The 18323-nt window shown below is 41.3% G+C and overlaps 2 long non-coding RNA genes across 3 annotated transcripts; both read left to right on the top strand.

The window, feature by feature from the left end:
* Nucleotides 1–211: 211 nt before the first annotated feature.
* Nucleotides 212–14812, top strand: LOC127140841 (uncharacterized). Of its 2 annotated transcripts, none has more exons than XR_007811335.1 (3): nucleotides 212–514; nucleotides 13909–13956; nucleotides 14681–14812. It is a non-coding gene; the product is annotated as an uncharacterized LOC127140841 (long non-coding RNA). The 2 variants fall into 2 exon arrangements; XR_007811334.1 differs by lacking the exons at nucleotides 13909–13956; nucleotides 14681–14812 and adding exons at nucleotides 1921–1968; nucleotides 2695–2976.
* LOC127140840 (uncharacterized) lies at nucleotides 5456–10349 on the top strand. The gene is made up of 3 exons (XR_007811333.1): nucleotides 5456–6511; nucleotides 7917–7964; nucleotides 8688–10349. It is a non-coding gene; the product is annotated as an uncharacterized LOC127140840 (long non-coding RNA).
* Nucleotides 14813–18323: the final 3511 nt, after the last annotated feature.

Genomic DNA, 18323 nt, shown 5'->3' with positions numbered 1-18323 from the left:
AGACTGGGCTACGATTAAGGTCCTGATGCCCTGGACCACCGCACCCTGCGTGCTGTTCCTAGAAGCGGAACCCAGGGGGGTCGCATACGTACCTGACCTGACCAGCACAGACCAGTTGTTAACACCGCTAGGTTTCCCCTAGCCTGGCCGATCAGGGCTGAAGTTGGGTCTCACATTTCTCCCTCCTATAGGGTTAAGGTGAGTACAGGTGGGGTCCCCCGTCCCACCGGGAAACTAAACACTAAAACTAAAATTAAAAAATAAATAAAATTAAGCTAAACCCCAGGAAATCCCCCTCAGGAATGACCAGGACCAGCCCCGACAAGGCGTTGCCTTCCCGGACACCCCGAGGGCAGGAAGGTCCAGGGCCAGCCCCGACAGAGCGTTGCCTCCCTGGACCCCCAAGACCTCCATACTATCGCTATGACTAACAGAACAAGAGTCCCCGAGAGTCCCCTCCAGAAGCGACCAGGACCAGCCCCGACAGAGCGTTGCCTTCCCAGTCACCTCAGAGGTAAGAAAGCCCAGGGCCAGCCCCGACCGAGCGTTGCCTCCCCGGGCCTCCCTGACTCCCATGCTATCACCCCTCTCTCTAGTTTACTACTCCCGTGCCCCATACACCGCACGACCCCGGGAACAGTTGGTTTTGGTTTTAACAGGCAACATCCAGTGTCAAAAGACCCCGGGGCTGCTTATACCTACCTCTTTAAAACGTCCGCAGTTCAGTTTTGAGGGCTTTGGATTTTAGGGGGTCTTTTTGGGTCTAATCTCTTCTTGGTGTGGTCTTTCCAGGGTCAGATTTCAGGTTTTAAGGTTGCTCAGTTATTGTATTGAATTTTATCATTGTGCAATGTTTTGGTTTCAGGGTCAATTAATGTTGGTAGATTGTTTTTAGATTTTTTAGACATTGGATTAGATTAATTTTTCTGTTAAACCTTATTTTGCTGTCTTACCCATGGTCCTTTTCACCTTATACTATTTTTTTAGGCTTGGGAAAACCTTACTTTAAAATGCATTTAATTGGTGTTATAATCCACCTTAGAGTGGTTTTAAATGAACTATATCATTTTCCTGAGTTTTAAGTTTTGTGGGGGGTTCTTATTTGGTTTAATTCTGTTTAATTTTCCTTGTGTATTGATTAAAAATAGTTTTGGCTTTGTTCTTCTATCTAACCAATCAAATTACTACTTCCTATATCCCATGATCCTTTAGGTTTTAGTCCTTAATATTTTATTGCTTTATTCTGTGTTTATTAAGGTTGTTACCTTCTAGTTTTTGGACTTAGGTGTTTCCCGATCATCTCCTTGATCCAGAAAATCATTTTCTTGAAAAGTTGATGAACTTAAAACAAGTTTTTAAAGGTATTTTTTTCTGGGATGGGGGTTATGGTACCCCGAGTTGATGTGGTGGGCAATAGATATTAGGTTTCTAACTGGCAGTTTTAGTTGTTTTTAATTTTTATTATAGTAAAGGGCATTTTCCTGTCCCTTGTTGGCCCTTGTGGTCTTTATCCCCCCTGAAAAACACAGTATTCACTGTGGTCAGGGGGGTATATGTAAAAGAAAATCTGTAGTGATAAGGTTTTAGTGTTGTTATTTTTTATTATTTTTATTATTATAATTAATACATAATAAATAATAAAATTAATATTAATATTAATATAAAACATGTAGAAGCTAATCTAGTATTTATTCTTCTCCTTTGGTTGGGTAAGAGATAAATAGGGCAAGGGCTCCATCTTCTGGTCAAAATCTAGAATTACCGTTGGTAGGTTCCTTCTAAAGTTGTGAGTGTTGTTTAGATTCATTCTTCCTTGAGTCTCAGAGGGGTGAAATGTCAAAGGTATGTTTAAGTAATAAGAAATCTAGGTTTTTAATATAATTTTTGTGTTTTTATATTTTTTATATTTTTATATTTCAGGTGATCGGGTTCCCAAAAGAAAGGGGAATTTTTTGGAGGAGAAATACAGTAAGTAAGGGTGATTGTACTGATAAACTGATCCAGATGAATTAAGTTGTCTAGGGAGAGAGAGGGACAGAGAGAGAGAGAGCGAGAGAGAGAGAGAGAGAGAGGAGCGGAGAGCGAGAGAGAGAGAGAGAGAGAGAGAGAAAAAGAGAAAAAGAGGAAGGGGGTAGGAACAGGTATAAGCTGTGGGATCGTCACAGCACTAAGGCTGATTTTACGCTTCACCACAGCCCAGCCGGATTAGGCTTAACCTGTTTCCCCCTGCCCCCCCAAAGGGAATCCAAGATCCCCCCAGGGGAGGGAAGGGAGAGAAGAGCAGAGGTAGATGTTAGGATAGAGTAGATGTTAGAATAAGGGGCACTTGTGTCTCTAGGGAACCCGGACTGTCCGATGGCACAGGCGGGTTAGGTTTAGTAGAATATCTCTTTGATCCTCCCCGTTTGGTCCGCCGACTCAACGGTTTGGTGTGGAGGGTCAAAGGAAATGCACGGGCCGACGCATATCGCTACTAGGCTCCCCGTACAATGTGCCCTATCTACAACAGTAGTTCTAATTTTAGTCCCATAGGTTAGGGTTAAGTCTGAGAGTTGGATTATATTTTGTTACTCCTTTTGGGGGTTTAGGGTTCTGGATCAGAATTAATTCCGAGTAGGGTTGACCTTCTGGTTGTTTTAGATTGTATTTTTAAGTGTTTTATATTTTTTATATTTTTATATATTTATATTTCAGGTGATCGGGTTCCCAAAAGAAAGGGGAATTTTTTTGGAGGAGGAATACAGTAAGTAAGGGTGATTGAACTGATAAACGGATCCAGATGAATTAAGTTGTCTAAGGAGAGAGAGGGACAGAGAGAGAGAGAGAGAGAGAGAGAAAGAAAAAGAAAGAGGACGGGAGTAGGAACAGGTACAAGCTGTGGGATCGTCACAGCGCTAAGGCTGATCTTACGCTTCACCACAGCCCCGCCGGACTAGGCTTAACCTGTTTCTCCCTGCCCCCCCAGAAAAGGGAATCAAAGATCCCCCAGGGGAAGGAAGGGAGAGGAAAGCAAAGGTAGATGTTAGAACAGAGTAGATGTTAGAATAAGGGGCACTTGTGTCTCTAGGGAACCCGGACTGTCCGATGGCACAGGCGGGTTAGGGTTAGTAGAATATCTCTTTGATCCTCCCCGTTTGGTCCGCCGACTCAACGGTTTGGTGTAGAGGGTCAAAGGAAATGCACGGGCCGACGCATATCGCTACTAGGCTCCCCGTACAATGTGCCCCATCTACAACAGTAGTTCTATTTTTAGTCCCGTAGGTTAGGGTTAGGTTTTGGAGTATATTTTGTTCCTCTTTCTAGGGTGTAGGGTTCTGGATCCGGATTAATACAGAGTATGATTAACCTTCTGATGTTTTTAGATTGTATTTTAAAGGTTAAGATTGAGGTCTCATTAGGTTAAATTAAGGGGTTTGTCAAATGGTATGAGGTCCCAGTTAGGGTTAGGGGTAGGATAGATAAGGTTAAGGTTGAGGTCTGATAAGGGTAAATTAAGGGGTTTGTTAATGGTATGAGGTCCCAATTAGGGTTAGGGGTAGGATATAAAAGGACTAAGGTTAGGGTTAGGGTTTCGGGTTAGGGTTAGGGCAAGAGATGGGAGAGGTTAGGATTAGGGTTAGGGAAGAGAAAGGGTTAGGGTTAGGGCCTGAGGAGGGGGAGGTTAGGGTTAGGATAAGGAAATGGGAGAGGTTAGGGTCAGGGTTGAACAAGAAGGAATGAAAGATTAAGGTTAGGCAAGGGAAGAGAGTTAGGGTTGGAGTCAGAGAGGGTTAGGGTTAGGGAAAAGAAGAGGGTTAGGGTTAGGGCAAGCTGTGAGAGAGGTTAGGGTTAAGATAAGGAGATGGGAGAGGAGGGTTAGGGTTAGGCAGGAAAGTTAGGGTTAGAGTCAGAGAGGGTTAGGGTTAGGGCATAGGATGGGAGAGGTTAAGGTTAGGGTTAGAAAGGGTAGGAGAGGTTAGGGTTAGGAAAAGGAGATGGGAGAGGAAGGTTAGGGTTAGGAAGGAGAGTTAGGGTTAGAGTCAGAGAGGGTTAGGGTTAGGGCATAGGATGGGAGAGGTTAAGGTTAGGTTAGGAAGGTTAGGGTTAAGGTTAGGGTTAGAGAGGGTTAGGGTTAGGGTTAGGGTTAGAGAGGGTTAGGGTTAGGGTTAGGGGTTAGGGTTAGGGTTAGGGTTAGAGAGGGTTAGGGTTAGGGGTTAGGGTTAGGGTTAGGGTTAGAGAGGGTTAGGGTTAGGGTTAGGGGTTAGGGTTAGGGTTAGGGTTGGACAAGGAAGGAAAGAGAGTTAAGGTTAGGTAAGAAAGGAGAAGAGAGTTAGGGATAAGCAAAAGAAAAAGGAAACAAAGGAGAGAGAAAAAAAGGGGGAGTGAGAGAGAGAGAGAGAGAAAAATTCTTTTTTGTGGAAAAAAAAGGGGGGGGAAAAGGAAAAGAGGGGAGCACAAGAGGGAGAAAGAGAGATAGGGAAAGAAAAAGAGAGAAGAAAAAAAAGGGGGGGGTTTTGGGTGGTGTTTAGTTTTTTGGATCTAAATTTAGGAAGCCTACCCTATTTTGAACCAGATTATATAGAAGGTTCCTATAATTCTTTTATTGTAATTGTGTGGATTTAAGCTTCAATGTTTTTTATTTTATAGTAACTGACTTACTATTTTTTTCTTTTTTTGTCTTTTTATTTTTATTTTTATAGAATTCTTTCAGAGGATTTTCCTTGGACATCTGAAGCCTTGATCGGTCCTTGTATGTTTTTGTCGTATTTTGTGTTTATTTATTTACAGTATTTTTTATAAACCCCCATCTATCACGAGGTGACAGATAGTTTTGGGATAATTTTTATTTTTTTGGTAATAAAGGGTAATTAGGTAGGATTGGATTTGAATTAATTGTTACTAAGGATCAAGGTTTTAGGTTTTCTTTTGAATTTTTGATCTTTTAGGAACACATCATCAGTAGTGGACCCCGGGATCCTTGAGTGTTTCGGCCATTATCACTAGACACTCTCACCCGAGGGAGGCCCCGCCGGGATTGATCACTTCCCGGGGTGTGTTCCTTAATTAGTAGGTTTTCATATTAAAATCTACTTTTTTGTTTCTTTTTGTCTTTTTTTCTTTTGTCCTTAAGACTTGTTCAATGATTTTAGTGTTATATTGGTTTTCTTTAAAGCTAAAGGTTTGGATTAGAGTTGTTTATTGTCATTTTGTTGTTGTTATTCTCCTTTGTTGTTATTATTATTATTATTGTTAGTATTATTAAAAAAAAGGAAGGGAGGAAAGGGGCTTTTTGTGTTGCTTGAGTCTTCCTCTTGTTGTTAAGTAACAGAGATTTTAGTTGATATTATTTTCCCTCTACAGTTCAGTTTCAGTGGTCAAGTTGGAAGTTAATTTGTAGTTTTAGTTTTCCATCAGTTTTGAGGTTTCTTCTGGGATTTTAATATTAAAATCTACTTTTTTGTTTCTTTTTGTCTTTTTTTCTTTTGTCCTTAAGACTTGTTCAATGATTTTAGTGTTATATTGGTTTTCTTTAAAGCTAAAGGTTTGGATTAGAGTTGTTTATTATCATTTTGTTGTTGTTATTTTTATGTTGTTGTTCTTCTCCTTTGTTGTTATTATAATAATTATTATTATTATTGTTAGTATTATTAAAAGGGAGGAAAGGGGCTTTTTGTATTATTTGAGTCTTCCTATTGTTGCTAAGAAATAAAGATTTTAGTTGATATTATTTTCCCTCTAGTTCAGTTTCAGTGGTCAAGTTGAAAGTTAATTTGATTTAGTTTTACATCAGTTTTGAGGTTTCTTCTGGGACTGTTTAAGGTATCACAATTTCAGGATTTATAGACAACCCCTAGGTCCCGTTGCATCCACGGCCTGGTCACCTAAGCTGGACCAGGGGATGGTAATTTTGGGGATTATGTAAAGATTTGAAAGAGTCCAACTGGATTGTGGGTCTGTTCAAATTGGACGTGTGTGGTGCACCATGGGCTGTGCAATGGTGAGGCTAACCCTCATAGAAGACTGGGCTACGATTAAGGTCCTGATGCCCTGGACCACCGCACCCTGCGTGCTGTTCCTAGAAGCGGAACCCAGGGGGGTCGCATACGTACCTGACCTGACCAGCACAGACCAGTTGTTAACACCGCTAGGTTTCCCCTAGCCTGGCCGATCAGGGCTGAAGTTGGGTCTCACATTTCTCCCTCCTATAGGGTTAAGGTGAGTACAGGTGGGGTCCCCCGTCCCACCGGGAAACTAAACACTAAAACTAAAATTAAAAAATAAATAAAATTAAGCTAAACCCCAGGAAATCCCCCTCAGGAATGACCAGGACCAGCCCCGACAAGGCGTTGCCTTCCCGGACACCCCGAGGGCAGGAAGGTCCAGGGCCAGCCCCGACAGAGCGTTGCCTCCCTGGACCCCCAAGACCTCCATACTATCGCTATGACTAACAGAACAAGAGTCCCCGAGAGTCCCCTCCAGAAGCGACCAGGACCAGCCCCGACAGAGCGTTGCCTTCCCAGTCACCTCAGAGGTAAGAAAGCCCAGGGCCAGCCCCGACCGAGCGTTGCCTCCCCGGGCCTCCCTGACTCCCATGCTATCACCCCTCTCTCTAGTTTACTACTCCCGTGCCCCATACACCGCACGACCCCGGGAACAGTTGGTTTTGGTTTTAACAGGCAACATCCAGTGTCAAAGACCCCGGGGCTGCTTATACCTACCTCTTTAAAACGTCCGCAGTTCAGTTTTGAGGGCTTTGGATTTTAGGGGGTCTTTTTGGGTCTAATCTCTTCTTGGTGTGGTCTTTCCAGGGTCAGATTTCAGGTTTTAAGGTTGCTCAGTTATTGTATTGAATTTTATCATTGTGCAATGTTTTGGTTTCAGGGTCAATTAATGTTGGTAGATTGTTTTTAGATTTTTTAGACATTGGATTAGATTAATTTTTCTGTTAAACCTTATTTTGCTGTCTTACCCATGGTCCTTTTCACCTTATACTATTTTTTTAGGCTTGGGAAAACCTTACTTTAAAATGCATTTAATTGGTGTTATAATCCACCTTAGAGTGGTTTTAAATGAACTATATCATTTTCCTGAGTTTTAAGTTTTGTGGGGGGTTCTTATTTGGTTTAATTCTGTTTAATTTTCCTTGTGTATTGATTAAAAATAGTTTTGGCTTTGTTCTTCTATCTAACCAATCAAATTACTACTTCCTATATCCCATGATCCTTTAGGTTTTAGTCCTTAATATTTTATTGCTTTATTCTGTGTTTATTAAGGTTGTTACCTTCTAGTTTTTGGACTTAGGTGTTTCCCGATCATCTCCTTGATCCAGAAAATCATTTTCTTGAAAAGTTGATGAACTTAAAACAAGTTTTTAAAGGTATTTTTTTCTGGGATGGGGGTTATGGTACCCCGAGTTGATGTGGTGGGCAATAGATATTAGGTTTCTAACTGGCAGTTTTAGTTGTTTTTAATTTTTATTATAGTAAAGGGCATTTTCCTGTCCCTTGTTGGCCCTTGTGGTCTTTATCCCCCCTGAAAAACACAGTATTCACTGTGGTCAGGGGGGTATATGTAAAAGAAAATCTGTAGTGATAAGGTTTTAGTGTTGTTATTTTTTATTATTTTTATTATTATAATTAATACATAATAAATAATAAAATTAATATTAATATTAATATAAAACATGTAGAAGCTAATCTAGTATTTATTCTTCTCCTTTGGTTGGGTAAGAGATAAATAGGGCAAGGGCTCCATCTTCTGGTCAAAATCTAGAATTACCGTTGGTAGGTTCCTTCTAAAGTTGTGAGTGTTGTTTAGATTCATTCTTCCTTGAGTCTCAGAGGGGTGAAATGTCAAAGGTATGTTTAAGTAATAAGAAATCTAGGTTTTTAATATAATTTTTGTGTTTTTATATTTTTTATATTTTTATATTTCAGGTGATCGGGTTCCCAAAAGAAAGGGGAATTTTTTGGAGGAGAAATACAGTAAGTAAGGGTGATTGTACTGATAAACTGATCCAGATGAATTAAGTTGTCTAGGGAGAGAGAGGGACAGAGAGAGAGAGAGCGAGAGAGAGAGAGAGAGAGAGCGAGAGCGAGAGAGAGAGAGAGAGAGAGAGAGAAAAAGAGAAAAAGAGGAAGGGGGTAGGAACAGGTATAAGCTGTGGGATCGTCACAGCACTAAGGCTGATTTTACGCTTCACCACAGCCCAGCCGGATTAGGCTTAACCTGTTTCCCCCTGCCCCCCCAAAGGGAATCCAAGATCCCCCCAGGGGAGGGAAGGGAGAGAAGAGCAGAGGTAGATGTTAGGATAGAGTAGATGTTAGAATAAGGGGCACTTGTGTCTCTAGGGAACCCGGACTGTCCGATGGCACAGGCGGGTTAGGTTTAGTAGAATATCTCTTTGATCCTCCCCGTTTGGTCCGCCGACTCAACGGTTTGGTGTGGAGGGTCAAAGGAAATGCACGGGCCGACGCATATCGCTACTAGGCTCCCCGTACAATGTGCCCTATCTACAACAGTAGTTCTAATTTTAGTCCCATAGGTTAGGGTTAAGTCTGAGAGTTGGATTATATTTTGTTACTCCTTTTGGGGGTTTAGGGTTCTGGATCAGAATTAATTCCGAGTAGGGTTGACCTTCTGGTTGTTTTAGATTGTATTTTTAAGTGTTTTTATATTTTTTATATTTTTATATATTTATATTTCAGGTGATCGGGTTCCCAAAAGAAAGGGGAATTTTTTTGGAGGAGGAATACAGTAAGTAAGGGTGATTGAACTGATAAACGGATCCAGATGAATTAAGTTGTCTAAGGAGAGAGAGGGACAGAGAGAGAGAGAGAGAGAGAGAGAAAGAAAAAGAAAGAGGACGGGAGTAGGAACAGGTACAAGCTGTGGGATCGTCACAGCGCTAAGGCTGATCTTACGCTTCACCACAGCCCCGCCGGACTAGGCTTAACCTGTTTCTCCCTGCCCCCCCAGAAAAGGGAATCAAAGATCCCCCCAGGGGAAGGAAGGGAGAGGAAAGCAAAGGTAGATGTTAGAACAGAGTAGATGTTAGAATAAGGGGCACTTGTGTCTCTAGGGAACCCGGACTGTCCGATGGCACAGGCGGGTTAGGGTTAGTAGAATATCTCTTTGATCCTCCCCGTTTGGTCCGCCGACTCAACGGTTTGGTGTAGAGGGTCAAAGGAAATGCACGGGCCGACGCATATCGCTACTAGGCTCCCCGTACAATGTGCCCCATCTACAACAGTAGTTCTATTTTTAGTCCCGTAGGTTAGGGTTAGGTTTTGGAGTATATTTTGTTCCTCTTTCTAGGGTGTAGGGTTCTGGATCCGGATTAATACAGAGTATGATTAACCTTCTGATGTTTTTAGATTGTATTTTAAAGGTTAAGATTGAGGTCTCATTAGGTTAAATTAAGGGGTTTGTCAAATGGTATGAGGTCCCAGTTAGGGTTAGGGGTAGGATAGATAAGGTTAAGGTTGAGGTCTGATAAGGGTAAATTAAGGGGTTTGTTAATGGTATGAGGTCCCAATTAGGGTTAGGGGTAGGATATAAAAGGACTAAGGTTAGGGTTAGGGTTTCGGGTTAGGGTTAGGGCAAGAGATGGGAGAGGTTAGGATTAGGGTTAGGGAAGAGAAAGGGTTAGGGTTAGGGCCTGAGGAGGGGGAGGTTAGGGTTAGGATAAGGAAATGGGAGAGGTTAGGGTCAGGGTTGAACAAGAAGGAATGAAAGATTAAGGTTAGGCAAGGGAAGAGAGTTAGGGTTGGAGTCAGAGAGGGTTAGGGTTAGGGAAAAGAAGAGGGTTAGGGTTAGGGCAAGCTGTGAGAGAGGTTAGGGTTAAGATAAGGAGATGGGAGAGGAGGGTTAGGGTTAGGCAGGAAAGTTAGGGTTAGAGTCAGAGAGGGTTAGGGTTAGGGCATAGGATGGGAGAGGTTAAGGTTAGGGTTAGAAAGGGTAGGAGAGGTTAGGGTTAGGAAAAGGAGATGGGAGAGGAAGGTTAGGGTTAGGAAGGAGAGTTAGGGTTAGAGTCAGAGAGGGTTAGGGTTAGGGCATAGGATGGGAGAGGTTAAGGTTAGGTTAGGAAGGTTAGGGTTAAGGTTAGGGTTAGAGAGGGTTAGGGTTAGGGTTAGGGTTAGAGAGGGTTAGGGTTAGGGTTAGGGGTTAGGGTTAGGGTTAGGGTTAGAGAGGGTTAGGGTTAGGGGTTAGGGTTAGGGTTAGGGTTAGAGAGGGTTAGGGTTAGGGTTAGGGGTTAGGGTTAGGGTTAGGGTTGGACAAGGAAGGAAAGAGAGTTAAGGTTAGGTAAGAAAGGAGAAGAGAGTTAGGGATAAGCAAAAGAAAAAGGAAACAAAGGAGAGAGAAAAAAAGGGGGAGTGAGAGAGAGAGAGAGAGAAAAATTCTTTTTTGTGGAAAAAAAAGGGGGGGAAAAGGAAAAGAGGGGAGCACAAGAGGGAGAAAGAGAGATAGGGAAAGAAAAAGAGAGAAGAAAAAAAAGGGGGGGGTTTTGGGTGGTGTTTAGTTTTTTGGATCTAAATTTAGGAAGCCTACCCTATTTTGAACCAGATTATATAGAAGGTTCCTATAATTCTTTTATTGTAATTGTGTGGATTTAAGCTTCAATGTTTTTTATTTTATAGTAACTGACTTACTATTTTTTTCTTTTTTTGTCTTTTTATTTTTATTTTTATAGAATTCTTTCAGAGGATTTTCCTTGGACATCTGAAGCCTTGATCGGTCCTTGTATGTTTTTGTCGTATTTTGTGTTTATTTATTTACAGTATTTTTTATAAACCCCCATCTATCACGAGGTGACAGATAGTTTTGGGATAATTTTTATTTTTTTGGTAATAAAGGGTAATTAGGTAGGATTGGATTTGAATTAATTGTTACTAAGGATCAAGGTTTTAGGTTTTCTTTTGAATTTTTGATCTTTTAGGAACACATCATCAGTAGTGGACCCCGGGATCCTTGAGTGTTTCGGCCATTATCACTAGACACTCTCACCCGAGGGAGGCCCCGCCGGGATTGATCACTTCCCGGGGTGTGTTCCTTAATTAGTAGGTTTTCATATTAAAATCTACTTTTTTGTTTCTTTTTGTCTTTTTTTCTTTTGTCCTTAAGACTTGTTCAATGATTTTAGTGTTATATTGGTTTTCTTTAAAGCTAAAGGTTTGGATTAGAGTTGTTTATTGTCATTTTGTTGTTGTTATTCTCCTTTGTTGTTATTATTATTATTATTGTTAGTATTATTAAAAAAAGGAAGGGAGGAAAGGGGCTTTTTGTGTTGCTTGAGTCTTCCTCTTGTTGTTAAGTAACAGAGATTTTAGTTGATATTATTTTCCCTCTACAGTTCAGTTTCAGTGGTCAAGTTGGAAGTTAATTTGTAGTTTTAGTTTTCCATCAGTTTTGAGGTTTCTTCTGGGATTTTAATATTAAAATCTACTTTTTTGTTTCTTTTTGTCTTTTTTTCTTTTGTCCTTAAGACTTGTTCAATGATTTTAGTGTTATATTGGTTTTCTTTAAAGCTAAAGGTTTGGATTAGAGTTGTTTATTATCATTTTGTTGTTGTTATTTTTATGTTGTTGTTCTTCTCCTTTGTTGTTATTATAATAATTATTATTATTATTGTTAGTATTATTAAAAGGGAGGAAAGGGGCTTTTTGTATTATTTGAGTCTTCCTATTGTTGCTAAGAAATAAAGATTTTAGTTGATATTATTTTCCCTCTAGTTCAGTTTCAGTGGTCAAGTTGAAAGTTAATTTGATTTAGTTTTACATCAGTTTTGAGGTTTCTTCTGGGACTGTTTAAGGTATCACAATTTCAGGATTTATAGACAACCCCTAGGTCCCGTTGCATCCACGGCCTGGTCACCTAAGCTGGACCAGGGGATGGTAATTTTGGGGATTATGTAAAGATTTGAAAGAGTCCAACTGGATTGTGGGTCTGTTCAAATTGGACGTGTGTGGTGCACCATGGGCTGTGCAATGGTGAGGCTAACCCTCATAGAAGACTGGGCTACGATTAAGGTCCTGATGCCCTGGACCACCGCACCCTGCGTGCTGTTCCTAGAAGCGGAACCCAGGGGGGTCGCATACGTACCTGACCTGACCAGCACAGACCAGTTGTTAACACCGCTAGGTTTCCCCTAGCCTGGCCGATCAGGGCTGAAGTTGGGTCTCACATTTCTCCCTCCTATAGGGTTAAGGTGAGTACAGGTGGGGTCCCCCGTCCCACCGGGAAACTAAACACTAAAACTAAAATTAAAAAATAAATAAAATTAAGCTAAACCCCAGGAAATCCCCCTCAGGAATGACCAGGACCAGCCCCGACAAGGCGTTGCCTTCCCGGACACCCCGAGGGCAGGAAGGTCCAGGGCCAGCCCCGACAGAGCGTTGCCTCCCTGGACCCCCAAGACCTCCATACTATCGCTATGACTAACAGAACAAGAGTCCCCGAGAGTCCCCTCCAGAAGCGACCAGGACCAGCCCCGACAGAGCGTTGCCTTCCCAGTCACCTCAGAGGTAAGAAAGCCCAGGGCCAGCCCCGACCGAGCGTTGCCTCCCCGGGCCTCCCTGACTCCCATGCTATCACCCCTCTCTCTAGTTTACTACTCCCGTGCCCCATACACCGCACGACCCCGGGAACAGTTGGTTTTGGTTTTAACAGGCAACATCCAGTGTCAAAGACCCCGGGGCTGCTTATACCTACCTCTTTAAAACGTCCGCAGTTCAGTTTTGAGGGCTTTGGATTTTAGGGGGTCTTTTTGGGTCTAATCTCTTCTTGGTGTGGTCTTTCCAGGGTCAGATTTCAGGTTTTAAGGTTGCTCAGTTATTGTATTGAATTTTATCATTGTGCAATGTTTTGGTTTCAGGGTCAATTAATGTTGGTAGATTGTTTTTAGATTTTTTAGACATTGGATTAGATTAATTTTTCTGTTAAACCTTATTTTGCTGTCTTACCCATGGTCCTTTTCACCTTATACTATTTTTTTAGGCTTGGGAAAACCTTACTTTAAAATGCATTTAATTGGTGTTATAATCCACCTTAGAGTGGTTTTAAATGAACTATATCATTTTCCTGAGTTTTAAGTTTTGTGGGGGGTTCTTATTTGGTTTAATTCTGTTTAATTTTCCTTGTGTATTGATTAAAAATAGTTTTGGCTTTGTTCTTCTATCTAACCAATCAAATTACTACTTCCTATATCCCATGATCCTTTAGGTTTTAGTCCTTAATATTTTATTGCTTTATTCTGTGTTTATTAAGGTTGTTACCTTCTAGTTTTTGGACTTAGGTGTTTCCCGATCATCTCCTTGATCCAGAAAATCATTTTCTTGAAAAGTTGATGAACTTAAAACAAGTTTTTAAAGGTATTTTTTTCTGGGATGGGGGTTATGGTACCCCGAGTTGATGTGGTGGGCAATAGATATTAGGTTTCTAACTGGCAGTTTTAGTTGTTTTTAATTTTTATTATAGTAAAGGGCATTTTCCTGTCCCTTGTTGGCCCTTGTGGTCTTTATCCCCCCTGAAAAACACAGTATTCACTGTGGTCAGGGGGGTATATGTAAAAGAAAATCTGTAGTGATAAGGTTTTAGTGTTGTTATTTTTTATTATTTTTATTATTATAATTAATACATAATAAATAATAAAATTAATATTAATATTAATATAAAACATGTAGAAGCTAATCTAGTATTTATTCTTCTCCTTTGGTTGGGTAAGAGATAAATAGGGCAAGGGCTCCATCTTCTGGTCAAAATCTAGAATTACCGTTGGTAGGTTCCTTCTAAAGTTGTGAGTGTTGTTTAGATTCATTCTTCCTTGAGTCTCAGAGGGGTGAAATGTCAAAGGTATGTTTAAGTAATAAGAAATCTAGGTTTTTAATATAATTTTTGTGTTTTTATATTTTTTATATTTTTATATTTCAGGTGATCGGGTTCCCAAAAGAAAGGGGAATTTTTTGGAGGAGAAATACAGTAAGTAAGGGTGATTGTACTGATAAACTGATCCAGATGAATTAAGTTGTCTAGGGAGAGAGAGGGACAGAGAGAGAGAGAGCGAGGAGAGAGAGAGAGAGAGAGAGCGAGAGCGAGAGAGAGAGAGAGAGAGAGAGAGAAAAAGAGAAAAAGAGGAAGGGGGTAGGAACAGGTATAAGCTGTGGGATCGTCACAGCACTAAGGCTGATTTTACGCTTCACCACAGCCCAGCCGGATTAGGCTTAACCTGTTTCCCCCTGCCCCCCAAAGGGAATCCAAGATCCCCCCAGGGGAGGGAAGGGAGAGAAGAGCAGAGGTAGATGTTAGGATAGAGTAGATGTTAGAATAAGGGGCACTTGTGTCTCTAGGGAACCCGGACTGTCCGATGGCACAGGCGGGTTAGGTTTAGTAGAATATCTCTTTGATCCTCCCCGTTTGGTCCGCCGACTCAACGGTTTGGTGTGGAGGGTCAAAGGAAATGCACGGGCCGACGCATATCGCTACTAGGCTCCCCGTACAATGTGCCCTATCTACAACAGTAGTTCTAATTTTAGTCCCATAGGTTAGGGTTAAGTCTGAGAGTTGGATTATATTTTGTTACTCCTTTTGGGGGTTTAGGGTTCTGGATCAGAATTAATTCCGAGTAGGGTTGACCTTCTGGTTGTTTTAGATTGTATTTTAAGTGTTTTTATATTTTTTATATTTTTATATATTTATATTTCAGGTGATCGGGTTCCCAAAAGAAAGGGGAATTTTTTTGGAGGAGGAATACAGTAAGTAAGGGTGATTGAACTGATAAACGGATCCAGATGAATTAAGTTGTCTAAGGAGAGAGAGGGACAGAGAGAGAGAGAGAGAGAGAGAGAAAGAAAAAGAAAGAGGACGGGAGTAGGAACAGGTACAAGCTGTGGGATCGTCACCAGCGCTAAGGCTGATCTTACGCTTCACCACAGCCCCGCCGGACTAGGCTTAACCTGTTTCTCCCTGCCCCCCCAGAAAAGGGAATCAAAGATCCCCCCAGGGGAAGGAAGGGAGAGGAAAGCAAAGGTAGATGTTAGAACAGAGTAGATGTTAGAATAAGGGGCACTTGTGTCTCTAGGGAACCCGGACTGTCCGATGGCACAGGCGGGTTAGGGTTAGTAGAATATCTCTTTGATCCTCCCCGTTTGGTCCGCCGACTCAACGGTTTGGTGTAGAGGGTCAAAGGAAATGCACGGGCCGACGCATATCGCTACTAGGCTCCCCGTACAATGTGCCCATCTACAACAGTAGTTCTATTTTTAGTCCCGTAGGTTAGGGTTAGGTTTTGGAGTATATTTTGTTCCTCTTTCTAGGGTGTAGGGTTCTGGATCCGGATTAATACAGAGTATGATTAACCTTCTGATGTTTTTAGATTGTATTTTAAAGGTTAAGATTGAGGTCTCATTAGGTTAAATTAAGGGGTTTGTCAAATGGTATGAGGTCCCAGTTAGGGTTAGGGTAGGATAGATAAGGTTAAGGTTGAGGTCTGATAAGGGGTAAATTAAGGGGTTGTTAATGGTATGAGGTCCCAATTAGGGTTAGGGGTAGGATATAAAAGGACTAAGGTTAGGGTTAGGGTTTCGGGTTAGGGTTAGGGCAAGAGATGGGAGAGGTTAGGATTAGGGTTAGGGAAGAGAAAGGGTTAGGGTTAGGGCCTGAGGAGGGGGAGGTTAGGGTTAGGATAAGGAAATGGGAGAGGTTAGGGTCAGGGTTGAACAAGAAGGAATGAAAGATTAAGGTTAGGCAAGGGAAGAGAGTTAGGGTTGGAGTCAGAGAGGGTTAGGGTTAGGGAAAAGAAGAGGGTTAGGGTTAGGGCAAGCTGTGAGAGAGGTTAGGGTTAAGGAATAAGGAGATGGGAGAGGAGGGTTAGCGGTTAGGCCAGGAAAGTTAGGGTTAGGAGTCAGAGAGGGTTAGGGTTAGGGCATAGGATGGGAGAGGTTAAGGTTAGGGGTTAGAAAGGGTAGGAGAGGTTAGGGTTAGGAAAAGGAGATGGGAGAGGAAGGTTAGGGTTAGGAAGGAGAGTTAGGGTTAGAGTCAGAGAGGGTTAGGGTTAGGGCATAGGATGGGAGAGGTTAAGGTTAGGTTAGGAAGGTTAGGGTTAAGGTTAGGGTTAGAGAGGGTTAGGGTTAGGGTTAGGGTTTAGAGAGGGTTAGGGTTAGGGTTAGGGGTTAGGGTTAGGGTTAGGGTTAGAGAGGGTTAGGGTTAGGGGTTAGGGTTAGGGTTAGGGTTAGAGAGGGTTAGGGTTAGGGTTTAGGGGTTTAGGGTTAGGGTTAGGGTTGGACAAGGAAGGAAAGAGAGTTAAGGTTAAGGTAAGAAAGGAGAAGAGAGTTAGGGATAAGCAAAGAAAAAAGGAAACAAAGGAGAGAGAAAAAAAAAGGGGGAGTGAGAGAGAGAGAGAGAGAAAAATTCTTTTTTGTGGAAAAAAAAAGGGGGGGGAAAAGGAAAGAGGGGAGCACAAGAGGGAGAAAGAGATAGGGAAAGAAAAAGAGAGAAGAAAAAAAAGGGGGGGTTTTGGGTGGTGTTTAGTTTTTTGGATCTAAATTTAGGAAGCCTACCCTATTTTGAACCAGATTATAAGGGTTCCTATAATTCTTTTATTGTAATTGTGTGGATTTAAGCTTCAATGTTTTTTATTTATAGTAACTGACTTACTATTTTTTTTTTTTTTGTCTTTTTATTTTTATTTTTATAGAATTCTTTCAGAGGATTTTCCTTGGACATCTGAAGCCTTGATCGGTCCTTGTATGTTTTTGTCGTATTTTGTGTTTATTTATTTACAGTATTTTTTATAAACCCCCATCTATCACGAGGTGACAGATAGTTTTGGGATAATTTTTATTTTTTTGGTAATAAAGGGTAATTAGGTAGGATTGGATTTGAATTAATTGTTACTAAGGATCAAGGTTTTAGGTTTTCTTTTGAATTTTTGATCTTTTAGGAACACATCATCAGTAGTGGACCCCGGGATCCTTGAGTGTTTCGGCCATTATCACTAGACACTCTCACCCGAGGGAGGCCCCGCCGGGATTGATCACTTCCCGGGGTGTGTTCCTTAATTAGTAGGTTTTCATATTAAAATCTACTTTTTTGTTTCTTTTTGTCTTTTTTTCTTTTGTCCTTAAGACTTGTTCAATGATTTTAGTGTTATATTGGTTTTCTTTAAAGCTAAAGGTTTGGATTAGAGTTGTTTATTGTCATTTTGTTGTTTATTCTCCTTTGTTGTTATTATTATTATTATTGTTAGTATTATTAAAAAAAAGGAAGGGAGGAAAGGGGCTTTTTGTGTTGCTTGAGTCTTCCTCTTGTTGTTAAGTAACAGAGATTTTAGTTGATATTATTTTCCCTCTACAGTTCAGTTTCAGTGGTCAAGTTGGAAGTTAATTTGTAGTTTTAGTTTTCCATCAGTTTTGAGGTTTCTTCTGGGATTTTAATATTAAAATCTACTTTTTTGTTTCTTTTTGTCTTTTTTTCTTTTGTCCTTAAGACTTGTTCAATGATTTTAGTGTTATATTGGTTTTCTTTAAAGCTAAAGGTTTGGATTAGAGTTGTTTATTATCATTTTGTTGTTGTTATTTTTATGTTGTTGTTCTTCTCCTTTGTTGTTATTATAATAATTATTATTATTATTGTTAGTATTATTAAAAGGGAGGAAAGGGGCTTTTTGTATTATTTGAGTCTTCCTATTGTTGCTAAGAAATAAAGATTTTAGTTGATATTATTTTCCCTCTAGTTCAGTTTCAGTGGTCAAGTTGAAAGTTATTTGATTTAGTTTTACATCAGTTTTGAGGTTTCTTCTGGGACTGTTTAAGGTATCACAATTTCAGGATTTATAGACAACCCCTAGGTCCCGTTGCATCCACGGCCTGGTCACCATAAAGCTGGGACCAGGGGAATGGTAATTTTGGGGATTATGTAAAGATTTGAAAAGAGTCCAACTGGATTGTGGGTCTGTTCAAATTGGACGTGATGTAGGTGCACCATGGGCCTGTGCAATGGTGAGGGCTAACCCTCATAGAAGACTGGGGCTACGATTAAGGTCCTGATGCCCTGGACCACCGCACCCTGCGTGCTGTTCCTAGAAGCGGAACCAGGGGGGTCGCATACGTACCTGACCTGACCAGCACAGACCAGTTGTTAACACCGCTAGGTTTCCCCCTAGCCTGGCGATCAGGGCTGAAGTTGGGTCTCACATTTCTCCCTCCTATAGGGTTAAGGTGAGTACAGGTGGGGTCCCCGTCCCACCGGGAAACTAAACACTAAAACTAAAATTAAAAAAAATAAAATTAAGCTAAACCCCAGGAAATCCCCCTCAGGAATGACCAGGACCAGCCCCGACAAGGCGTTGC

The sequence above is a fragment of the Lates calcarifer genome, unplaced genomic scaffold (genome assembly GCF_001640805.2).
Source record: "Lates calcarifer isolate ASB-BC8 unplaced genomic scaffold, TLL_Latcal_v3 _unitig_5142_quiver_1877, whole genome shotgun sequence".
NCBI lineage: Eukaryota > Metazoa > Chordata > Actinopteri > Centropomidae > Lates > Lates calcarifer.
Note: the sequence above shows the minus strand (reverse complement) of the source record. Positions and strands in the feature narration are given on the sequence as shown.